A 25,005-nucleotide genomic window follows, 5' to 3' on the forward strand; every position below is an offset into this window, starting at 1 on the left:
TAATGATCACGAACAAACAAACAAAGAGTCATCATTACATAACAAAACATTATGTAATTGAATATTGAATCAAATTATTATATTATTATTTAGCAAATCTGTACAATTCCAATAAAACGAGTCTCTACAAAGACTTTGTTTCCACGAAACAATCATAAACTAAAACCTAATATGTTGAATGTAGATATACCAGGAATGTATGAATAAATTCATCTAGTTTTTTACGACTTGCCTATTCCTTGAGGCAAATTGACCTAGGCTCCCTTGATTGGATGATATTATTCATTCTTGATATTTTCCATTTGTTGGATATAGGGGGAACTAATCATAGTAATCATCCACTTTATTTATTGCTATTTATATAGATTAGGCATGATAGAAATAGTTATATTTGAGTACACTGATATGCTCTTAGGCCGCATACAGTATGAAAGCTGGAAACTTATAAGCGCTTAAAAATATCTCATATATTTTTCTTCTTTACAAATCGGAACTTCTTTACCATTTAGGAAACTAACCTATTGTAAAGGTACTTATACAAAAAACATACTGAAATACAGTAAAATATAATAATTATATAGATAGGCAGCCATTTTGGTTCACCTCACTGAGCGAAATCTTATCCTTGACAACAACTTAGATACCGCAGACACAATACTTCTGAAGGTCGATGGCCGATTTTTCGTCTACCCTAGAAACAGACAGTCTAACCTACATAAGGCGTGTTCACACGAGCGTAAAAGTGACTTGGGCGTTAGAATCGTATCGCGGATTGCGGTTGAGATTCAAGATAACGAAACTTGTTCACTTTGTGTCACTTCTATAAAATCGTTTCCACTCTACTTCGATTATTTAAAACATTACCCTCCTCCTTCGGCAGTCGGGTAAAAAGTAGACTTTTCAAAAGTTGGACATACAAAGAGGACAGTGCTAGAATTGGAAGCATAAATGTTTTTGTTCTTTTTAAATTTATAAAATATCAAAATTTTAAATCGTGAGTAAAGGACGCCAATCTATTATCGAAGCATTCATGAACTTAATATTATTAAGTTAGAAATTTGTCAAAAATTTTCCAAAATCCAGTGTTTTGGAGGCTCAATTCTATGTAGGCATCCATAAATTGTGTTTGAATCGGCATAATCATAAATTGATCTGCAGTACAATGGCCCAGGGGCGCGATTCACATCTCAACCGAAATATTTGTAAAGCGATACGAACGAGTTACGAGATGAAATCCGCAATGTTCAAAAACGCGATTCATAACACACATACTTTGATCTCGTTTTCATATCGCTAGTTCGTATTTGGATGGCTTGAGTGAAATGAATGAAACTATATTTTTTTAATTGCCATGCAAAAATAATAAATACTACCACTAATTGTTTTAAATAATTTTGTTCCTACAATATATTTTGTTGGAATTAGTGTCGATAGCAAGTATCAAGAAAACGGCTTTTTAATTCAACGTTGAAGAAATTCATAACCTGTGGCACTTTTGACAGCCGCCATGTTTTCTCCATAAAAACATTGACAAAAACATTGATTTTCTTTGCTAATTTTCGTGTCGTACGTAGTTTTATTGGAAAATAAGAAGAAAGAAAGTTTAACTTACTTAGAGAAATACGACTGAGACATGTAAGTATCAATGTATTAACCTATTTTTTTGAAATATAAATGTTACCGGTTGTAGTCAAGAAGGTATTGTAATGTACGATGTATCCAATTTCTGTTTGAATTGTTTAAGAATCTTGAACGAGGTGAACACAAGCAGCAGCCGATGTGCTTGAGTTGCAGATGCAGCAACTGCGTTGTGAGAGGGCCACGGCTTCAGCCCTCACAATGATAGCTGAAGCAATGAACAGACAGGCTGCAGTCAATGAGAGGCTTCTTGAGCAGGGGCTCCTCATATGGAAAAAGGTAGGTTATTCCTAAATGTTTGGCTAAATAATAGAATAGATTTTAACTTCATTGTTACCCCAATAATGTGTTAGGAAAACTGGTGTTGAATATTTATGTTACAGTGTAGTTTTGTTAGTGCCTGTCTGTAGTTTTTTAGAACAATATCATACTGAACTTTTCATTTTGTCTTTTCAAGGCTAATGAAAGGAACAATCAAGATCAGACTTAAAGTAAAGGTAAGGTATAATACGTATACATAATTTATATCGGAATAAGTACAAAATATTTTTGTAGGTATATGTTTTAACTATAAATTGAATATCCACAGATTTTAGCGGCGACGCAGTTGCGCGACCAGTGAAGCTCCGCGACCAGTGAAGCTCTGGCTCCGCGAGCGGCGTGGAGCGCGCGGTCCGCGCGGCGCTGCTGCGGCTGCTGCGCGGGAGGATCCCGTCCCTGCGCATGCGCCTGGCCTTCAATGGCCTCACGCCTCTCTTCTTCCTCTTCTTCATGCGTCAATTCAAACAGAGGAGCACCTGTGATTACTGATTACCTAAGTTCCTATATACAATAATAGTTTAATAATTGTTAACAAAATATTGTATATATAAGTATTAATAATTATACAAAAGGCTTAAAGCATTTTGTACCAGCCAACCTATAGGAGAGAATATGAGAAAAATAATAAGACTTTAATCTTTGACTGCCATTATCTGTAGCTTTATTAAGTGGTAAAGGGACCTAATTACTACCTATATTTTTTTAGTATTTGTGATAATTCATAGAATTTATTAGTTCTATCAATAAATAAAATATACATGCATTACAATGTGTTTAATTCATTAACTTACAATTTGCACACTGAGGGAATGTGTATGCTTTCGGTTAAAATATTCTTCCTCATTCTGCGAGGGCCTCAGGCCAAAACCCACACCAATCAAATAAATATCACTAATACAAGCTTACTATAAAGGAAAATTACGAATTCGGTAAAGATGGAAACGTGTCTCGTAGGGACGGCTGTCCGGCTGAAAAATGGCTTGAAGATCTTGGAGAGATGCGTACAAGGTCAATTTCACTTTTAGCAGTATTTTCTGAAAACGATCTAACAATTTCACCCTTTTCTTCGAAAGTTTAAAATCGCTAAAACGTCAAAATATGACAGATAAGCGATATCAAAAAGTTCAACAAAAATGACATGAATCGCGTCATTCTCCATTCCGTTCATTCATTTTGCGATCTCGAAACGATCTTACTATGTAGCTTGTTTTTAGTGCCATGTGAATCGCAATTTCATAGCTCGTTCGTAAAAATCTGAAAACGAGATGAAAACGAAGTTGTTTTTTGTGACACGAATCACCCTCCAGTAATCAAGACGGGTGGTCAATATTTGTACTTCTGGCAACTGATATGGTTTCACTAATTGACATGAAACCAGCAATTATACTAAGTATTATTACAACTGTTAACAATAATTAGGTGTTATTTAATATGGACTGTGTATAGTAAATTGACCTATTTGATCATAACAATTAAATATGTACATTGTTATTACATACCTACATTATTATTAGGTACATTTATCAAAATATTCCATAAAATAATGTACAAAAGTACTAATAGTAGTTGCCAAGCTACTTATGTACAGTGTTATCTAATTGCAATGCCGATTCTTCACGGGGATAAAAACGTAAATTATTCAAATTATGATTTGTAGTTTTTTTTTATTTACAAACGCTTGAAGGTATATAATATTTTAAATATTATTTTCTTTATTGCCGTCCTGTAACTTTCAATGTCCACATGGCAAAACCTTTATTTTTCTTTATTCTGACTCTTCAAATCGGAAGGGTAGCGCATTGACGCCTACATACAAGTATTTATGACGAAAACAAAACCCTTTTCCATGTCAAGAATTGCTTCCTTCCTCACCCTAGTGACTCGGAATGTACGTTGGGCCGATAAAAAATTTAAAAGTAAATGCTTCACGAATCATAAATTCTATTACGCATAATAAAGTAATGTAAAACGACGCGCTAACAAAAGATGGGGACTAAAAGTTTGCAAGATAAGTTTCCTTATAGAGGTGCCGCTTGAACGCGGTGGTGATAAGCCAATCGCGGACTTTAAAACTTATAACATTAGGGCCTGAGATTATGGGAGACCAATGTCTTCTGCTTAGTTGAGGAATTACGCATATTTAGTTTTTATACTGGTAATTTTTATCTACCTAACTTCTATACACCTGCATAAGCATAAGCATCCATATATCCATAAGCATCACCCTGACCACAAGTCCAATGCTTTACCTGAAACAAAAAAAAATACTAATTAAAACCGTGAAAGCGTTTCAAATTTAGAATAAGCTATAAAATCCGTGTTTGTGCAAGGCGGGAGAAGTCAGAATATATCCAAAATGCAGCGCCGCCGGGATTCCGTGGGAATGAATAAAAAATAAACGCACAAAGGGCTGGCGGGTCAGAGCCCGGCCCTCCAAATGTAATAAAGTAGCTGTTCGCGTATGAAGCGTGGCCATGAGACCAGAGTCAGAACTTATAACAACTGGTAATGAGGAAACTTCCATAACTGAGCTCCATGGACGGAAATTTCATAGTTTATAATGATAATTCGACGTGCACTGCTTTCAAACCATACAGATTTTATATAAGTGCCAGTTATGCGAGTCAATAAGGACCGTGAAAGTGGGTTTGTAAAGGGACGGTCAATGCATACTTTTCCAGAAATAACATTATGAAGGACAGTTAACCTGTACTCAAATTCATTGCATAAATGTACCAATATGATACGTTTTGTACAGACTCACCTCAGGTCCAGGCAGGTACTGCGTCCTTTTTAGAAGTGGTTTAAAAATTACCCTGTATATATTTCAATGGCCACGCTGCTTCAGCCTAAAAAAAATATTTGGATTCCGAAAGCAGTGGCATTTCCCCGTAACATCTGATATAGGGGATTCACGGTTCGGGCCTCATAATAATTTCATGAAAAAAAAAAACATTAATTGAACCATTGAACCCGGCATCATTAGCCAAATGAAGGGAAACATTGAATGGAAAAGTTTACTTCAAATTCTACCACAAGTGCTTCGTTTTATGTTAATTGACTTTTCCATTGATTGAACAGGTAAATTTTGTAGGAGCGCGAACGACCTTCTCGACTGGCGATATGCTATTTATAAATAGATTTCTGTAATAATACTACAACCGGTTTGTATTCTCGGATAATCTACATAATTTATTATATAAAATTCAATATTTATAATCATTTTCATTACCACTAGCTATAAAGTAGGTAATAAATACCAATTATACTATTATTATTATCATATATAGTGCTACAAGCTTACTTAGTAATTTCCAGAAAAGAAATAGCTACTTACAGCACGGTGCAAAAAATCCTGAGGAAGTTGTCTGTTTTAATAAAGAAAGAAAATCAAAAGTTAGCAAAGTTCCCAACTCATATGGGAAGCGAGCTAATACCGCATTCATTTTTTATTTTTAATTAAACGCGGTGTTCTTTTGATAAAGTTTCTTAAACACTGGCTAATAAGCGTTATGTAGAAAGAGGCTTTGAGCGTCTAACTTGTGTAATTTATCACATTGTCTTGGAGGCTGCACTCCAGTAGCTTAATAGCGAAGTGAATTTATGTGCTATACCTACTCGCAGCATCGCCAGTAAAAACTGCAGTCTGAGACAAAGCAGATCCTGAAAATATGTGCCTTTTGAAACAAGTCGCCAACTCGCGAACATATTTCTCAGCAGTTTTTAAGTGCTCTTTGTGTTTGCTTCATTTGGGATGGGATACGTTTGATTGTCTGTGCTACCAATAACAACATCATATCATAAGAAAAATTATCGCCTGTAGATTACTGTAGATTTTAGCTTTAGCTTGTAGATTTTAAGACAAATAAAAAAAATCTAACTTCTTTCGATTGACAAACATGGTGTTTGAAATCTAGACAAATGCTATGCCTTAAATAATTTTACGTCATTTTTCAAAGCCTCATTTATAGTTCTATACTGTATGTATATTCAGAGGTACTTACTTATATTAATACTAAATAAAGAACATTATTATGAAAGTTGAACAAATAAAAAATCTAGCAGCCGGAATCCCGTATTAAAGATACAAGCAACATTTATGAGCAAATGTTACAGTTCACCTACGATAAAGGTCATAACTATGAAATATGAGAGTTATAACTATCTCTTTACTACACGCCGACTAGCGAACTTTTCAGCCATAATGGCGCTGACATATTTTCTCAACTGCCTAAGGAATTCATATCGCTATACATTATTTATACAGGGTGGTGGACTTGTGGTACTTTTTGCTACATGAATACAACCACTAATAGTATGAAGTACTCCTAGTCATTGTATTTGTGTTAGGTATTTAAAATGGTGTTTACAATAATTTTACGGCCACTATTCTCGAATAGGTACAAAATGTCCTGATTGACCTAGTTCACCTTTATAATTCAGAGCTGCCTACCTCATACATAACATAAGCCCTGTGACGTAACATAGTAAAACTCACCATTCTGACGTAACATAGTAAAACGCAGCGTAGGCCCAACAGACGCTTTCGTATAAATAAGCCGGGCCGGGACAATCAATTCACATACCTACACCACCGTAATAAGAGTAACGCATTCCGAACGTCGGCGCCGTATATTCTCGTTGGGGCTGCAATAGAGGCCCTAGGGCCGCAATAGGAATTGCAATTAGGCCTCAAACGACGCATAGTTCGTCCGGAATTTCATTCACTGCTCGTCATCTTCAGTTTCTGATGTGTAATTGATCGAATTCGAGGAGCGAGCGCAGCGATGTAAGGGGATAGCAGAAGGTGTCGTTTACGGGCAATTCTACTTAATTCTGTTGTAAGTAAGTACCCGTGGCGAAGGATCCATACAACACGATTACTACACACATTTCATTATAGGTAAGTAAGTATATTTTATCTCAATTAAACCCTTAGCCTTAGCCCTTAGCTTAATCGGTACATTCTTATCTTAGTTTTAAACCTTTAAAGTACATAAAACATGGCTCTCACCTCTGACTAACCCTCTGTTATAGTATTTAGCTAGGGTTTACTGTAAAAGCTAAAAGAATATAAAATACTGTAGTTTGGTTCACATACATATGATTTAAATTTAGGTAAGAACTTCAAAACAAGGTTTCTGTGAATTACATGAGGCAGCATTGAGAAAACATAAAGGTAAGGCCTACTTTAGTATGTAGTAACTGTCTGTCAGTTTACTGTCTTACGTATGTATTTTAGACAAAACCGCCAAACCCTTTGACGCTCACCGTAGACAACAAAATGATCCTCCGTTAAGAACAACTTTTTTACTGTTCAAATACATGTACAATAAATTGCCCTCGACAGTTATAAAACGAGCAATACATGCCTCGTTATAAAGTTTACATAAAATATGTACCTAATAGTCTACATGCTGAGCTGGTGCCTTTTTGTTGCTCTGGACAGCAACCTTTAATATTAATCTTTGTTATTTCTTGTTTTTTTTTGTCAGTGTGTTAAATAAACGATTCTTTATCTTAAACACACAGATTACTATATCTATAACTTGATAAAGGCGATAATGAACATACTATGGCAATCTTTTGTCAGACGATTCCTCCTTATTTCTCGTAATCTACTCCAAACAATACGACGGAGAGTCCAAACATCTCGTCTGTGACAGGTCCTTTTCTCAAACAGAAATAATAGGTCGAGATAACGACTAAGCCATTACAGGATTGGATCAACGGCCCGGATCACGAACATCGGAATATGTGGAAATGTTCATAACTTTCGTAAACTGCAGGAAAAATAAAATTAGGGGGTTCTAAAATGTTGGTGTCAACTTAACGGCTTCGGTGTATTGCGCATTGTTTCGTTTATTTAAAGAATACTACAATATTTATGTTAGATACGATGTAAAGAAATATAGTGTGTTTGTGATAACACGTGAATAATTATGGCTGCCTATAAACCAATACACCAGCAAAACCTACTTCTTAACCTAATCTAACTAACTAACTAACATGAGGAACACTCATATGGCTTTTTAACTACCTCTTCCCTTTTATTTGTTTTCCTATTAGATACCATTCTTTTGTTCGAGTCCATCTCGGCGCTGAAATATGATCTGTGGATAACTTTGATTGTCGTATCTTCATTCAATTTTGGATGAAAACTATTCAAACCAACCTTCATTCAATTAAGGATAGTAGAATCCACGTGCTAGATAGAGACACAGGGTGGCGACAGGAAAAATAACGTAATCCTGTAAGAATTGCGATAGGGTGTTTTAAAAAACCAGGGATGGACCTACATGAACCATTTGTAAGTACTTAATACATCATATATGTAGTAAATTTATCATAGAACCCATAGAACAAAAGACTAGCGGGGTTACACACTTACTACAATGGTTTCAATTCGGATCAAACATAAAGTTTCAATACAAACATTTCCTCTTACTCGAATACAAGAGATTTATGTAAGTACCCGCCTATTTGTTAACTTATAGTTTCATCTTCAATAACTGGGGCAAAGTTGGGGGATTACTCTGACATAACGAATACCATATTTGTGATTATCAAACTGCCTGGCCTGGTTGCAACGTCTGTCGTATGCAAAATATGAAAGATACTTTGTAAATGATGGCAATATAATGATACGGTGGTCCAAAATCTAAACGATAAAATGTCTAAATGTGTAGGATATCACATAATTCGAGAATGCGTCCAAACGTCATCGTCACGTTACATAATTATATTTTGTGACAGTAAATGGAAGGTTGATTACAGGCATAGACACTAGACAGTCTTGATTGAAACTTTGTATTCGTTAAACGGGAGTTGACGCCCTGGCTCTATTTCAATGTAGCAGTATTAGACGATGCAGAATTATGGTAATCCATAGAACAAAGGCAGAGGTGATTATATAAAGTCGTACAAGACAGTTCTAATTTTGGAACATCATGTTACATAATCATTGTTTAAAGGTAGGTTGTGCTGATAAGCAAATATTAGACATGTTACAGTGGGAGACAAAAAACGGGCCTATTGCCATTTTACGGGCAAATCCAAGACCCGAGAACAAATATCTGTGTTTTAAACAAATATCTGCCCTTGCCGGGAATTGAACCCGGGACCTTCGGCTCAGTAGTCAGGGTCACTAACCACTACGCCATTCTGTCTACCACTATGAAAAAGATGAAAAAGACTTTCATTTAGAATTTGAATGCTAGCAGTTGTTTTATCGCAATACAGAAGACAACAGTATGTAAGGGAGGCTCAACAATGCCTTCGTTATCGCCGCTTTGTCTCGCTCACATAAATCGCCGCACCTTGTTTCCTTCAAGACAATTTCGCGTCGGCCATTAGACATTCCGTCCAAACATTACATTCGCAACCGACTTAATGAAATAAAAGCCTTCGCTAATTTATCACACTCTTCCATGTTATATTTGGCTCACAAAGAGCTGTGTTTCGTGTAAGAACGGAATAGTTAACGGGCTACAATGGTGAATTAGATTTAATTTTTGATTCTGTTTGCCGGTGAAGTAGGAATCGGAGTTAATAATTCAGGCTGTGCAGGTAGGCATGCGGCCGGCCGGACAGACAGCGGCTCCCATAACTTGCTCTGCAATATTCAACGTTGTATACATCGTAAGTAATGGGTTTTGTTTGTAAATGGCTCTTCTTGATATTAAATTTCCGTTCGTTGGTACTTCTGCAAGAAGGACGTTAATTCTGTGAGACTAATAATTTGAAGTAGTGGCTCTGGGCCCGCATACAATGCATTCATAATTTATGATTAGCGTCTTATTCTTAGTTAAAGCTTCCTTTTTCTGGCGAGCACAATTCTATAATAGAATGTCTGAGTTCCCTCCTTTGAGAACTACGAGCAAGTTAAATATTGGAATTAGTTAGTTTCTATAAATAGAGAATGAGTTTAACTTTAAAGCATTCAGTACAATGAGTGCACCATAGTTACAGATCCTCGTCAGACGGAATCGACCACTGCTAGACATAATGGGCCTTACCACAAAAACTTAGACAATGTTTAATAGGTGTTTACCGCTGTCAAACGCATACACAATCTGTCAAATTTCGTTTTAAACACTTGTTAAACAGTGTTTAAAGTTTTTTGTGGTGGCACAGAATATATTTTATAACAAGCTTATTAAATTTTCAGCTTATATGAGTAATTTATATATTGTTAAACATAACAATAAAAACCATCGATATTTACCTACATAGACTGTAGATCAAATCGGAATTATAAATCTGCTGACCTATTATTAGCTGTTTCTGCAGCCAATGTATTTATTTATCTTTTCGGTATATTAATAGTATTTAAATATCTCTTATTTCAGAATACACCCACGATTGAATAACATTTTCATTTTATTACCTATCAACCGGCAAATACTGTAAGAGGCATTTTAATCTACCGAATGGAAATGAGGCGGTATTCCTTCCCCAAAGAGGCCCAACCGCCCACTCGGCGCATTTATAGTGTTGCTGAAAAATTTTATAGTTTTGTAATCGATTGTTGAACGCCAAAAATATGCACCAGATCGATAAGATTATCGATACTATCGCTATCGACGCTCTGTACGATGATGGGCGATTATCAATACAATCAATACTTTATTGTTTAGCAGCGACGAAACTACCTAACTCAGTAATAGTATTGGTGTCTATCAATAAAATCGATACTGTTGGAAGCGATGATACCACATTGCTATCTACCAATCTATCTATCTTGATAAAATCAGCTCGCCATGATTGGCGAGCTGATTTTCCGCATTTAGCTTCCAAGGTGGACCATTATGCGTGAGCTATCTACCAATAATATCGATAATTTCCACTAACTATCAATAACACTATCATGTTTCCTTAAACTATCGATAAACAATCGATATTTGTCTATCGTGTGGCAGCACTAATTCTTTACCTTTTCATTACAAGCGGCTGTCGGATCCGCGGACGAGCCGCTACGGTTTTCATTAGCGCATCACGCGAGCCGACGACTGGTTTACAATTTCCTTTAATTCCACCATCCATCATTGATTCAGCCTGTCCGAAGATTTGACTGCTGATATCCAAGGCGAAGGAAATTACTTATTCGCCGAAGATAATTCTAGCGTTCAGATTTCAAAAATATGAATAAGTAGTTAGGTACTTTGTAGCATTTTAGCGCTCGGCGACGTGTGGTTTTGGTTTAAAATGTAGAGAAAAAAAATTGACTTTTACTTTACATACATACATACATATACTCACGACTGTAATCCCCGAATGGGTAGTCAGAGGTGTCTCGCAAGCGAGTCACCCGCTTTTCGCTGTACATTTGTACTCACGTGATAGGTCGCGAGCCGTATCGCCGACTTTTACTTTAAAATTAACATCATGGTCACATGCAAATACAGGATACAGGTGTATCATGTGCGTATAAATACCATGCGTATAATTAACACACCTAGATCTATAAACAATGAAATCTTATCCGTTTTATCTGGTTTAATTCGTGAGTTTAAAAGCTCGACACGAGTATCTACTCAGCTACCTAAGACGCTCCATTAACCTTATCATACACGTACTTGAGAGTTAATTTTATTCCTTCCGTGCTCCAAATTAGTGCACTTGGCTGCTCTTTATAGATACGTGTACATGTTGAATACATTTTCATGATAAAGGTATTTCTATTCAGAAAGCCTCTTTACTGTATATCTAATGAAAGTGGTATCTTTGACAGTTATAATCTTCTCAAAGCCTAAATGTATTTGGTTCAACTAAAATATTAGACTATCTCGCCTACATGAATGATTATTAGGCTAGATTAAGACATTAGATATACGTTAATAGATAGAATAACAACCGAGCGGAAATGTTGTTGTTGTTTACTGTATATCTAATGAAAGTGGTATCTTTGACAGTTATAATCTTCTCAAAGCCTAAATGTATTTGGTTCAACTAAAATATTAGACTATCTCGCCTACATGAATGATTATTAGGCTAGATTAAGACATTAGATATACGTTAATAGATAGAATAACAACCGAGCGGAAATGTTTCCTTCCCACTTCGATATCTCACGCACTTCACACAAACCGAAGCCGTGCCAACTGCGAAACATAAACGATGCATAATAAAAGCGTTAATTTAACAAATAAAGAAAGAAATGTATATCGTAAAACACGCCAGCATGCCTGCGCCCGACGCAGATGTAGTAGCGTCATTTATAATTCTTATCCAAGCTGTAATTTCAGACTGGCAAGATAAAGGAAACTCTTACATATTTATAATCTAAGCACGAAGCCGTGGAATGTATTCTGAAAGCTAACAATTTGAATTATTTCCACATCGCGCCGGTTTATTAATTTAATGTAGTTGGAGAAGATCTCGGGTTACTATAACTATAAATTGGTTGATATTTTTTTTGTGTATGGGTCTAATAATGAGATCGGAAAAATCAAGTTCCTTTGTATGTACGTATGTACCTCTTCCTATATGTAGGTATATGAAATACTCGAGCGTATATTCCTGATGTATTAGCACCAGACGTCGAGCTTAGCTCTACTGAAGATACTGGCTCACAATTCTACATCAACTGTAAAAGCTTCTCTGTCTATGGGTATAACGATAACGAGGGTAAGCTAGCTTAAACAAAACATGTCAAACTTGATTGATATAATATTAATCTATCTATTCCATCAGACGACAAATAAGGTTTTTTTAACGGCTGAACTAATTGTAATAAAAGATTGCGCTCAATCAAACTCATATTGGCCATAAAAATCATCTTCGAAAACACAGTAAGGACACGTGACTACATACAGAATCAGGTAGGTATTTCTGTATTAATAAATTATTAAAAAAGTATTTACTTAATTACTTAAATTTTCTTAAGCAGCCATTTATCACCGTAACATTTTGTCAACCCACGTAACGTAGATTACCCAGAAACATAACAGTTGCTCGTGTGGGTAACCGAATTTCTACATAAAGCAATCTCGCAAGGCCAAGCCCGCCCCCATGGGCAGGCATATATCACAAACTTGTGACACTTCCACCTAATGTTTCGAATGCTGCGCCATAACCTTTCGCCTTTGGCCCAAGCGCAAGCCTACTTTCGAATCAAATTAATTTACTGTAAGAACAGAACCACTCCTGCGGCAAAAAGCTGTTTTCGCTGCCAAGTCCTGTCACTTTAAATCTCTGACATGTCCCGAGAGTATTGCATTACTAAGTTTCGTAAGCCATCTGTGATTGGTGGGCGTCTCTCGACCCTAGGCGGTCACTGACGTCAATTTATGCCATGTTGAGGGCAAGTTTTCAGTCTAGTAAACTGACCCTTCGCCCGCCGCGGCCGGGCCCACTTGAGCCATAGGCCCAGGGTAGTGTAATTAGCAACGCCACTGAACTTACACAGGCTGTATTTTATAGTCTACTCATAGAAGGTTTAAAGGATTTACAGGGTTTAATCATTGCAAGATTACAGAATAATTTGGTACATGAATAGAGCTACGATGATAGTTAAAAGAGGGTTGTGTTATGTTGAGTTCATTTAGTGTCATATCGGTATAGAACGACATCGATCGAAATATTATGTAAAAATTGTTGAACTAGCTTTTTCCGATTACAATTAGATTAATTAAATGAAAATACAGTATATAAAGAAAAGACACTTACAAAAAAGAGAAAATTATATACATTGAATATTATACCTAGTATATTTGACTGTATGGAATTATGATAATAAATATAAATTTCCCAACAGTCCTGCGAATAAAACCAAGGACGGCAACAGATGGCTCTAAGCGTTAATATAAAATTAATTGCGTCAACGAAGCAGCATTACGGATTCCGAGAATGCGATGGGAAACGTTTTAATAGAGCCAAGTTCACCTTCATTTGAGAGCTTATTTCTTAGCGCTTAATAGAGCCTGCTTCTACATTGTTTGAATACGCGAGTCGTTTATTAGTTCTTTAACAACGCAATACATAAGTTACCGATAAACAAAGAGTTACATCATATATTTTATTAATCTTATTATAAAAAAATCTAATATAATGTAATAGAAAGTTTATTTAGTAATTCAACTGCGATATTAAACTAGAGACCAAGGAATCCTCTATTGCACATTGCTTAAACACGACAGTTGTTTTATATTCATCATCATCAGGTCCTGGGATCCCTAATCAGGGACATAAGGCTCGAAGTGTAGATTTCCACTCTGACCGGTCCTGTGCCATGCCTTCGACTTCGTGCCAGCTCATGCCGAGGGCGGCTGCCTCCTGCACGACAGTGCGACGCCACGTAGTTTTTGGCCGTCCCCTCTTTCGCTTTCCAGATGCAGCCCACTTTGTCAGGGCGATTTTGGGTGGATGGTCTTCGGATCTCCGCAGCGTATGGCCAATCCAGCTCCACTTCTTAAGCCGGATTTCCGAGTCAATTCTCCTCTGGTTGGTCAGTCTCCATAACTCCGTATTCGAGATGGTTCGTGGCCAGAATACCTTTAGTATCTGTCTAAGGCATTTGTTGACAAATACTTGTAGCCTTCTTGTTAGGTCATCTCTTACGAACCACGTTTCGCAACCATATAAGAGTACTGACTTGACGTTTGACTCGAAAATCCGAACTTTAGTGCGGCGAGCGATGACGGAGGAGTCCCAGACGGGCTTGAGTTGCGCAAAGGCTGACCGGGCCTTGTTGATGCGGGCGTCGATGTCGGCCTCGGTTCCGCCGTGAGGGTCCACGACGCTGCCGAGGTACGTGAATTTGTTCACTCTCTCCACGGCCTCCCCGTTTACATGCACGGCGCAATCATCCGACGTGTTGAGACGCATCTCTTTAGTTTTGGAGCAGTTTATGCGTAGTCCATCCTTTTCTGCTTCTCTGGCGAGGTCGTCAATTTTGGACTGCAGGTGTTGGCGTTTAGTCGACAGCAGACAAAGATCGTCTGCAAAGTCGATGTCCTCTAATTGATGTCCTCTAATTGCTGTTCCTGTTCCTGTTGTTTTATATTACTTTCTTGAAAATAATATTTCTTAATTAAAATCTTCTTGCCTACCCCGCAAGGGAGTACATTAGTACAAGGCGTGAGTGCGTGTTTTTTTTTTTTAAATCTACTTCATTTTATTATGTTACAAAGTTTAACTTGGACATGCTTACAAAATGTAGCAATGGGTTTTTTATAAAGATAGATAGTTGGTCTCTGTTCGTAACGGCTACGAGTAATAAGGTAAAACTTCGCCGAAAAACCAAACTGCAGAGCATCTGTTTATTTTGTACGCCCGATTTACCGATTTCCGCCGTGATATCGGGAGGACCGATTTATAAAAGAATTTCGCTAAGAAAATGCCTTCATCGGATTATGCTTTTGATATTTCACGCAACGCCGCGCCAACCCAAGCGTGGAGAATATTCCAGATTCTTTCCGCTCCTCCGCCGGGTTTCGTTCGTCGTGTCATAGCTTTTACCATGAGTTGTTCAGTTCAGCGGCGGACACCTCACGGCGCAGGGCTCGCCGGGCCCGCATTCCCGGATTCCGGAGATTAGGCAGCGCCGTGCAGCATCTGTACCGGGACTTATTCCATCCGGCTACGTCGTAGGCGGCTGAAAAAAGCCGATTTCGTCGGATGACGCGTGTTTATTTATTTAACGGATTCACGCAAATACGGAGAATCTGTTCGGGGAGGAAATAAGAAAATATTTACCCAGGAGAACATTATGTTATCCGAACTACATGATAATGGTTTATTAGCCTAGCTCTAGACTGTGACTGACGAACTTTCAGTGAGAAAAAAACTGTTGCACAAAATTTACAACATGGCCGTTTAATCCAAAGTCAAAATGCCAGGAACAATGCCGCCGAGAGCGTAAAACCAACCGCGAGTTTTGAAAAGAGCCAGCGAACCGATCAAATTTACGGGAAAGTCCCGAACAAAACCGGCTATGTCCTAGAGACAAATTCCCGCTTATACGCGGAATAATAACTGCCGGCGCATGCCGAGAATTGCAGCAAATTTTATTCCAATTGTAAAAGTCGAATAATGTTGAATCTAACTAAAGCTATTCCGTTAATATCATAGCTGCTTTTGTTATACTTAGTACCTATTAGTGTATTTATGCGCAATTATTGATTACCGAGTGGCTTCTTTGTTGATTCAATCGTGATTATCTCCATAAAACCCTTTAAACAGCATGAATCTAATATCCCAACAACATAGAGTGTAGCGTTATGGGCGGGGTGACTCGGTAGCGCCATGGCGGCCTGCGAACAAACATCGTGTAAGCGAGTTTTAATCTACGGTTAAGCAGGCTTCTGCAATGTTTTGTTAGGCGACGTCGTATAGTGAACTGCCGGCATTAAAATTAAATTTGATACTGCGGAGGCCAGCGCTCGCTCATTATTAGGGAGAGAATGAAGGCCCCGGTCTCGGGATGGTCACCGCAGGGATTCGCAGTTTAGCTCACATGTTTGTAGCGAATGTTCCCGCCGCCGCTCATTTAGTTTTTACTTGCGCTTGTAACATATACGAACGAGCTCAACTTTCACCGCAATGTGGAATCAAATATTAATTCTGTATAAGTTGAGTCGAGCTTTGTTAATTAGTATCCTTCTCGAGGCCCCGTAGAGAAGAGCCGCGTACGAATCAAATGAAGATAAGTTTAAGGTTTTTTTAAAATAAGAATAGTAGACAGTTATGACAGCACTTCAACATTCACAAATTGTGCATGCGATAAGTAGGGCGAGTTGTCTCAGCGCCCGCGCCCGGCAGGCTTACTCTTATCGCTTTTAATTTGAAACGATGCCAGAAAAATAAGAAGGTCCTCCAGAACTCGGGCGCGGGCATGCGACGGCGTGGGCGGCGATTACTTAACTTTAGTGCGGTTGCCGACCGAATTACATAAAATGGCGCCCAACGTGGGCTCGGTATAAGTAAACGAAATGGCGCCCAAACGTGGGGCTCTGTATAAGTAAGCAAATTGTGAGAGGAGGAAATGCCTGGAAATTGCAAATTCAGGCGGTTTCATCGCGCTGTGTGGCGACGGGGCGCACGTAGCTCACGACGTCCATGCTAATACTATAAAGATTAAATATTTGAATTTTTGTATACCTAGTAGTTAAGAATACAACGTTTGTTTATCGATTTAAAAAAACTTGCTTGGTTATCCAGGAATTATCAAGGCAAAGAACTATTTATTTAAGTGAAGAAAAGCTAACGGAAAAGGCTCTCTATAAATATAAAATGGTTTTCATATATTTATCTTTTTCCAAACAAATGAAAAGTTTGTATTATTTGCTATCACAATATATTACCTAACTTATGTGTTTCAGTGAATGTGACCTTCAGACGGCGGGGCGTGCTCAGTAGGCACGCAATCGGCTCATCATAATTCGATTCTTACAGCGCCGATGTGTTCGCGGTGTGTGGCATTCTTACGCAAACAATAATCATTTACTTAACTAACTGAAAGTGATACTTTTTAAACCTTACCGAACCATTCATGAGTGTTTCAAATGTACCCTTACCTATATATTTTGTGAGCTGTTCGTGCTTCATCGAAATCTATGTGTTTTAATCATTATTTATAACCAGTTTCACAAACGAGCGTCTCTGAGTGTAGTTTATACTTAGGCCGTGATTACGGAACCAAAAAAACTTACTCTGCCAGCCCACATCTTAATGTAACCACAATATACATAATGGCAAGATATTTAGACCACGAGTGCCTCTGACTGCTATACATCAAACGAAGACATTACGCCGCAAGATACCGACAGCATGAAATATTCGCGTATTTTGATATATTTGAAGGATATGGTAATCATTGGTCGCGGAAAGTGGGATGCTTATGTATGCAGAAGCGTTATAGCCCCAGGAATATGGTGGGGGCATCGTTGAATCTATTTCGGTGGCGACTTTGTTTTTGTCCACACGGATAATAATTTAGCAAGACTTGGAGTGGTCGGGCTAAATTTTATTCCACTGAAAAATTTATTAATTGTATCTGGTTATATTGATTTATCTTTCAAAGGTTTTAAAAAAGTGTGTTAGATTTGGTATATAATTTACTAGAATAACTTTAAACTATTAATGTAGGTACGAGCCCCCATGTAAATAATAACCTTTTAAGTAAGTATATATTTTTATCATGTACTTTAGACTTACTTGGCACTATAAATAAGTCCAATACAAGGTTGCGTCTAGAAATCCTACTTTTATTGTCAGAATTCATGCGAGACTCCGTATAAAAAATAAACCTTGTTATTTTATTAGTGACCTCCCTCTGGACTCAAACTGGAGCAACGCTGACACTTGGTGAAGGATAATTCTTGGAATTTTATCTTCACGCACTCTCAGAGAGATTCGATTTATGATTGGGTCCTTTATTCTGCTGACGCTACGACCGAGTGAACGTCGCATTACCCGCAGATGGAAAAATCACCATCGTCTCTGCGTTTCATTACAATAAAATACTTACTTACTCTTTATTTGATAGATAGATCAGAATCAGAATTTATTATTTCATATTAGAGTACCTAGAAGTACATAGAATTAAATGTGTAAAGATATTTATTATACCTACTCTCTGACACCCTTTTCTTTCACTAGAAAAGTACAGTACTTTTCTGTCAAGTATTGTTTTATAAGTGCTAGAGAACAGTAGAGCGATCCGGAAAAAACGCAGCACATTCTATTCGATAGTCTATTCGAAATTGCTGTCAACCTGTCAACAACAAAATGGCGGTGTATAGATTTGCGAAAGTTTGACAGCTATCATTCCATAGGTCATTGTCAGAATAATATTATGTACTCTGTGGTCATTCTTTTCGAAACTCATTCGAAAGGTAAAAAGTGTTTGAAAGTGCTGTCAAGTTGACAATAGTCGCACTCGCATTCGATTCTATTCGTTAGCTCGAATTTTCGTGATACGGGTACAGGACGAAAATTATAACAGTTCGTAAAATTAAAATAAGAGCAAAAAACATAATCAAAAAATTAATGAAACAAAATTTTATCAATAAATCTTCACACATTTAATTACGATTCCACTAATGCTAAATATGCACAAGTACGTATGTTCCTTAAAAATAGCGCAATCTCTCAACAGTATCCCCCGCTAGAGGGCGCTACGTCGCGGGGGTTGCGGGGGACGCGGGGGGCGTGTCAGCGACAGACCCAGTGAGTTACTGCTGTCCTAATGACGGGACATACAGCCGGGACGTTTTTGCCGCGACAACGAATCGTAAATTAAGACAATTTCTTGACATCCTGTATTAATTTTGACGCCAATGGTAATGTGCCATGCTTGAACAAGATAACGTATTTCTGTGTCTGTATTAATAGTGAATTAATCCTAATTTTATATCGCTTTAACAACAACCTACGAAATAATTTATATATATAGACAAGTATACAATTAAACTATTTCTTACAGCCAACCTTCAGATACAATACAATAAAAAGCTAAGGATTACGTCACCTCATTCAGTTTACTAGTGGAAGAGTACAAAATGATAAAGTTTCTTGTAGCCTTAATACAAACGGGGAAAAGGCGAGAGTCCAACAATAGTTTGTAATTGGTTTGTAGATTCAATTTTCTTAATTGCCATTATTGTTTAATGAACATTATTCAACGTCGAGGTTTCACATTGCTTAGTTCCTCAGTATTATAAGTATACTTTTTATATAGCCATAGTTTTTCTTAGTTTAAAACGCAAACATAATGCAGAAACCCCTTCATCTTTCAATGAGACATTACATTACATATTTTTGTTGTTGTTTGTTATAATATAAATATTTATTTATTGCTTCCTTTATGGAGCATTGGTCACTCCATCTGGCTCACGAATATAGAACCTTATTGCATAGCGGCTTAGGGTCTAAATTCCCAGTTTAAAAGAGATAGAGATAAATACTCACAATCCATTCCAAAGTGGGATGTAATAACTCAGCAGTTTAATTAACTAAATTAATAAATATTTATGAGAACCTAAGTCAACAGTAACAAGCTATATGGACTTTGACGAGGGACATACTAAACAATGTTGACAATCCAATATTCAAGCCAAACCCAATATTGTCATAATCGTCGAATTAGTAATTTCATCACCCTGTATATATCGATTCCGCAACCGTTTTCCTATGACCTACCTACTCTTGAATGAACTATCCACTGCTAGAAATATAGGTAGAGGGACACTCACGAGCAATGAAAAAGTTCCAGTGACATTAGCACCAAATAACTCCTTAACGGAAAAGACTAGGTTAACGACGCCGTCTGTAACACTGAAGTACAGCGCACATCAGAAATCGGAATATTACTAGGTACTTAACTTAAAACGTAAATATTTTGATCAAATTCTAAATAACATGTGTTAAAAAAATGTGACATAGTTTCTAAACTTTGTAAGTGGAACTTTTTCATTGCTCGAGAGTGTAATAACAAGTCCGAAACGAAGGGCAAAAGGCATGCTGAAAATGCGGACTCTCCCTTGCCATGCCACGATATTGCCAAGCCATGCTGCGCCAACAGAGCACGGGACAAACATTGTAAACATAACAACAGAGGTACTGGGGGGTCACTCTCTATGACGAAAAACTAAGTTTCGTAGCGCTGCTGCTCGAGCCACGACTCTACCTCGTTGTTTTAAACGCGCCGATTGCACGACAGCCCTCGTTCGTTCGTTTTTCGTCAGTATAGAGTAACCCCCTTGCACCGCATCTAGGCACGGCGCCAGGCTAACAACTAAGCCCGACTTAGCCGCTGTTTATGTACTCGGTTCTTTATTACGACACGGCTGCTTTAAATGTTATTTAACTTAGTTTACTGACTCTTGTCACCGCACTAGCTAGAGTAACGTGGAGGTTAATTCTGTTTCACGTTAATTTTTAACCTCAGACCGAATAATAAGGGTGTTGAAAATAACAAGATTTATGTAAAGAATCGGAGCTTACAGATCTTATCCTACGTTTCACGGATTTCCTGTTTTTTGAAGACAACGCTTACCTGAAAAGAAAAAGAAAATGTTAATAATATAATCATGTACTTGCGTTTTAGCACTTAAGTAATTAATGTAAAGAAAATGAATCAAAAAGACACGAGTCTTCTTCTGCCTAGCCAATTTACGCCATTTTAACATATCCTATGCGTACATACCCTATTATTAGACACGTTATATAAAAGAATGGTAGCATAGGTACCTATATTAATTAAATTAGAATCTTAAACTGAGGTAAATACACCAAGCAATGCCATTAGTGGGATAATGCGGAAGTTACTAATAAATAATGCTGATATATTATTAATCCCGGCAAGGAAATGTCGTAGTTCGATCACCGGATGCGGAAATAGCGCCAGGCTACCTGGCAACTACCTATTAGCTTTAATATACCTATAACTACGATTTCCAATTACATAAATGTACAGTCAGCCAAATATATATGTAGGCGACTCCAGTGCAGTTTAATTTTATGATCCATCGAAGACGGGTGATACGAGACATGAAAAAATCTTAACCTACAGGATTATCTGTATGTATCGACGAAATATTAATTTATTCATTTAGCTTCCACCCTCATAGGATAGGTTTGCACTGGGTGGCATATACAATACATATCTTTTTTGCTTACTGTACCATACATACTTATCTATGTATGTATTGATACACGAAATTACTTATATTGGTAGAAGGCAAATAATCAAATAAATTGTGTTTTACTTTCGTGACCTTAAAAAATAATATCTAATAGTGAATTAGGGGTGTCTAAGGAGTCTCATGACTCTCATGAGTAACAACTTTGTACTATTCCCTTATGTTTCTAACTCGTTCACGGGAAAACGGCGTAACCAATTTTTATGAAAGACATTGACGACATGGGGCATGTCGTCAGCTGACCCCCTGGATTAACACATAGCTTCTTATTACCCTGCAATTCCCACAGGCTTTAAGAAGCTCGCGAGAAAAGCTAGTACATACAATTTTGGATACTATCAACATAGCTTGTAGAACAAGATGAAATAGCGCAAGCGGGCTCGTGCTGCTTAGGTATAAAGGACGACACTTGAATATTTCATACGGCATCCCCCGCGAGACAGGGTGACACGAGTCGATACAATATTCCTTCCAGGCGATGATATGTTATTGGGACTCGCTCGGAATAACGCTAGCCACGTAAATACGTAATGGGCATGTCAATATTTACCGAGTAATTCTGCGCACAGTACCTATAGTAGCTAGCCGATGATGGATGTTTATGCTTAATCTGTTTATGGTTTTTAATGCAGATATTCGTAAATATTTGCCAGAAAGCCATGTGATATCAGAAGAGTTGTATTGAATGAAACATCGGGGAACATGCAGCATGTTCATCCGATCTGGCGCAGCGGTGCCACAAAACTATGAATGAACTGTTATCAAAACATAAACTGACACATTAGGTACTTATTAAAAAATATATATCATTGTGTCCCATTGCTGGGCAAAAGGATTACCCCTCCCAACACTTGATTACTGGAGGTAAATTTAACGAGATCCGTCTAGCTCAAACAATAGCGCAAAGCCAGATCAACGCCGCTCCATTGGCAGCCGAACCGTAACCTACAACTGCGCCAAGATTTCGATTCCGAACACTGGTTTCCATTCCGCCAGCATGCCAACATGCAGCCGGGCGGAAGCGAGATAGCAACGGCTGCTCTAGCACAGATAACTGACAATACATCGAGACAATAGACCATAGACAGGCAAGACGCGAGTGACGCCATGACCGGGTTAACGTCTAAAGCGCGGGATGCTACACGACGGGTTAACCGCTGCGGCGATCCCACGTCAGTGTGCTTGGCTAGGCCTTTATGCCAGAGGAACACTTCACTCGGAATTAGCATGCTTATGCTAACGTGCTACTGGCAGCTGGCTAACAAGAGCACATTGTTTTGTGTAATGGTTGTTGATGCAACATCGTGCCTGTATTTTTTTCGCATTGCACTGCTGGACAAATATTATCCTCAGAGGAAAGCCAGGTAATTATCCCCCACCTTGACAGTCATCAGAAAAAAATAAGGTACAGCCTATGATGTATTTCTTTGTACTTCTTTGTACTCAATACTCAATCTTTTATTGCATCCAGTAAGTTTTACAGGTGTTCAATACATTAAATTAGGAACTTTATGGACCCTGTCGGGCACAGCAAATTAAAACTAATATAAAGGGTTTACAAATATTTGTACATCATAGGCTGTACGTTATTTTTTTTCTGCTTTGATAATTTCAGGATACATTTCCAAGTAGGTAGTTTTGCCAAATTACGAAAGTATTTTTATCGAAGTTACCATTTAGAAGAATGCAGACTTTTCACTCACATAAAACGCCCAGAATTTTACACATTGAAAATTAAATTCCAAACAGTAGATATATTCTACACTTCTCACTCTTCACCCCTATCCGATTTAGTAAACAGAAGTAGGTACAAACTTGCCTCAATTAATTCTCGCATGTGAATGTCACTCAAGTCACTAATTTAGGTGAAATATGTCACACAAAACAATTGAATATGCACATTAGTACCTACTCTCTCTACATACTATTTCATTATTAACTATTTGGAATTGGAATAGGATATTTGAAATGACTACCTAAACAGTCCAAAATTCATTCAAGGGTCGCCACTCATCGAAATTATTTTCGATGAGTGGCGACATAATTATGAAAAAATAAGTAAAAAACATAGGTGATTCTGTAAAAAATTCATCGCTATAATTCATGAGTAAATTAATGTAAAATGTAATTTCGTCGATTAATTATCCTACAATCTCCCAAATGCTACCATAACGATAAAGTTCGCATCTAACCCCGCCTAGATCCAATAAGCAAAGGTGCCTACTGCTTAATTTCTTCACCACCGACGCAATAGGTGAATACCAGGCCAGCACGCTCGAAGGAATTAAACGCTATAAAGATTTGTTCCGTCAGTTCCGAGAGCTTCGCGAACTATCTGCTAGGAACCAACTATTCATTTTATAGGACTAGTCGCATTTCAACGCCTTAGGTGAAAGAGGCTTTGAATGCAAGGGCTTTGTCAGTACATAAATAAGTTTAGTATGTTCTCTGTATGCAGTTATTGCGTCATTATTAATCTGATACAGGATAAAATTAAAATAAAACACATAACATGAGATAATACAATTACGGGCAATGAAATAGTTCCACTCACAAAAAGCCGACACTAAACGACCCCATTTTTTTCAAACATTTCATTTAAATTTGATTGTTTTAGTTTTAATATCCTGATGCTCTGTTAAATGTACTTCAACGATGCAGAAGGCTTCATAAAGCTAGCTTTTTCCATTTAGGAGCAATTTGGTGTTTTTCTCAGTGGAACCTTTTCATTGCCTGTGAGTGTATTTGGTAATGACAGTATTGAGCGTGTTTTGAAACTATACAAGGCCAGAACGCACCCATAGTGTACTAGCACTGTATAGTTTCAAGTGAAAAAAAATAATATTTTACTTGAAAATATACACGATTTGTGCGTACTAATCGCGTATACTTTCAAGTTGGGATTTACTGAATCGTTCTTGAAAATATACATTGCTATTACGCACATTGCTTGATTGGCGTACTTGTCGCATATAATTTATACCTACATGCTGATTCTGATTTACTTAACTATTTCGGTAAATGTACATGACTACAATTTACTTGATCTGCCTGTCATACCTATAGAATGTAAATAAATAAAGATGAACAAGCTCTAATTTGATTGATAAATTGATATTTATAGCAATCATACTTGCAAGTAAGAATACTAATATTGTATTACTTAAATGAATTAAGAGTAATACCTACTACACTGACGAGCAATGAAAAAGTTCCAGTAACGAGTTAAAGTACATTTAACAGCGCATCAAAATATTATTATACTTAAGCAACTAAAATGAAAATTTTGATCAAATTCTAAATTAAATGTTTTAAAAAATTGGGGTCATTTGGTGTTGACTTTTTGCTTCTTGGACTTATTCATTCAGTGTAGTACGTAGGTATTACCGTATAGACGTAT

General features: G+C 37.4%; 1 protein-coding gene and 1 long non-coding RNA gene across 7 annotated transcripts in view; one reads left to right on the forward strand and one right to left on the reverse strand.

The window, feature by feature from the left end:
• Nucleotides 1–25,005, reverse strand: part of LOC105382976 (semaphorin-1A) — a 273,180-nt gene that overhangs the window by 198,275 nt on the left and 49,900 nt on the right. The window lies entirely within an intron of this gene.
• Nucleotides 1,552–2,769, forward strand: LOC125489966. The gene is made up of 4 exons (XR_007267370.1): nt 1,552–1,635; nt 1,745–1,917; nt 2,096–2,135; nt 2,228–2,769. It is a non-coding gene; the product is annotated as an uncharacterized LOC125489966 (long non-coding RNA).

Source organism: Plutella xylostella, chromosome 19, assembly GCF_932276165.1.
Source record: "Plutella xylostella chromosome 19, ilPluXylo3.1, whole genome shotgun sequence".
Classification (NCBI taxonomy): domain Eukaryota; kingdom Metazoa; phylum Arthropoda; class Insecta; order Lepidoptera; family Plutellidae; genus Plutella; species Plutella xylostella.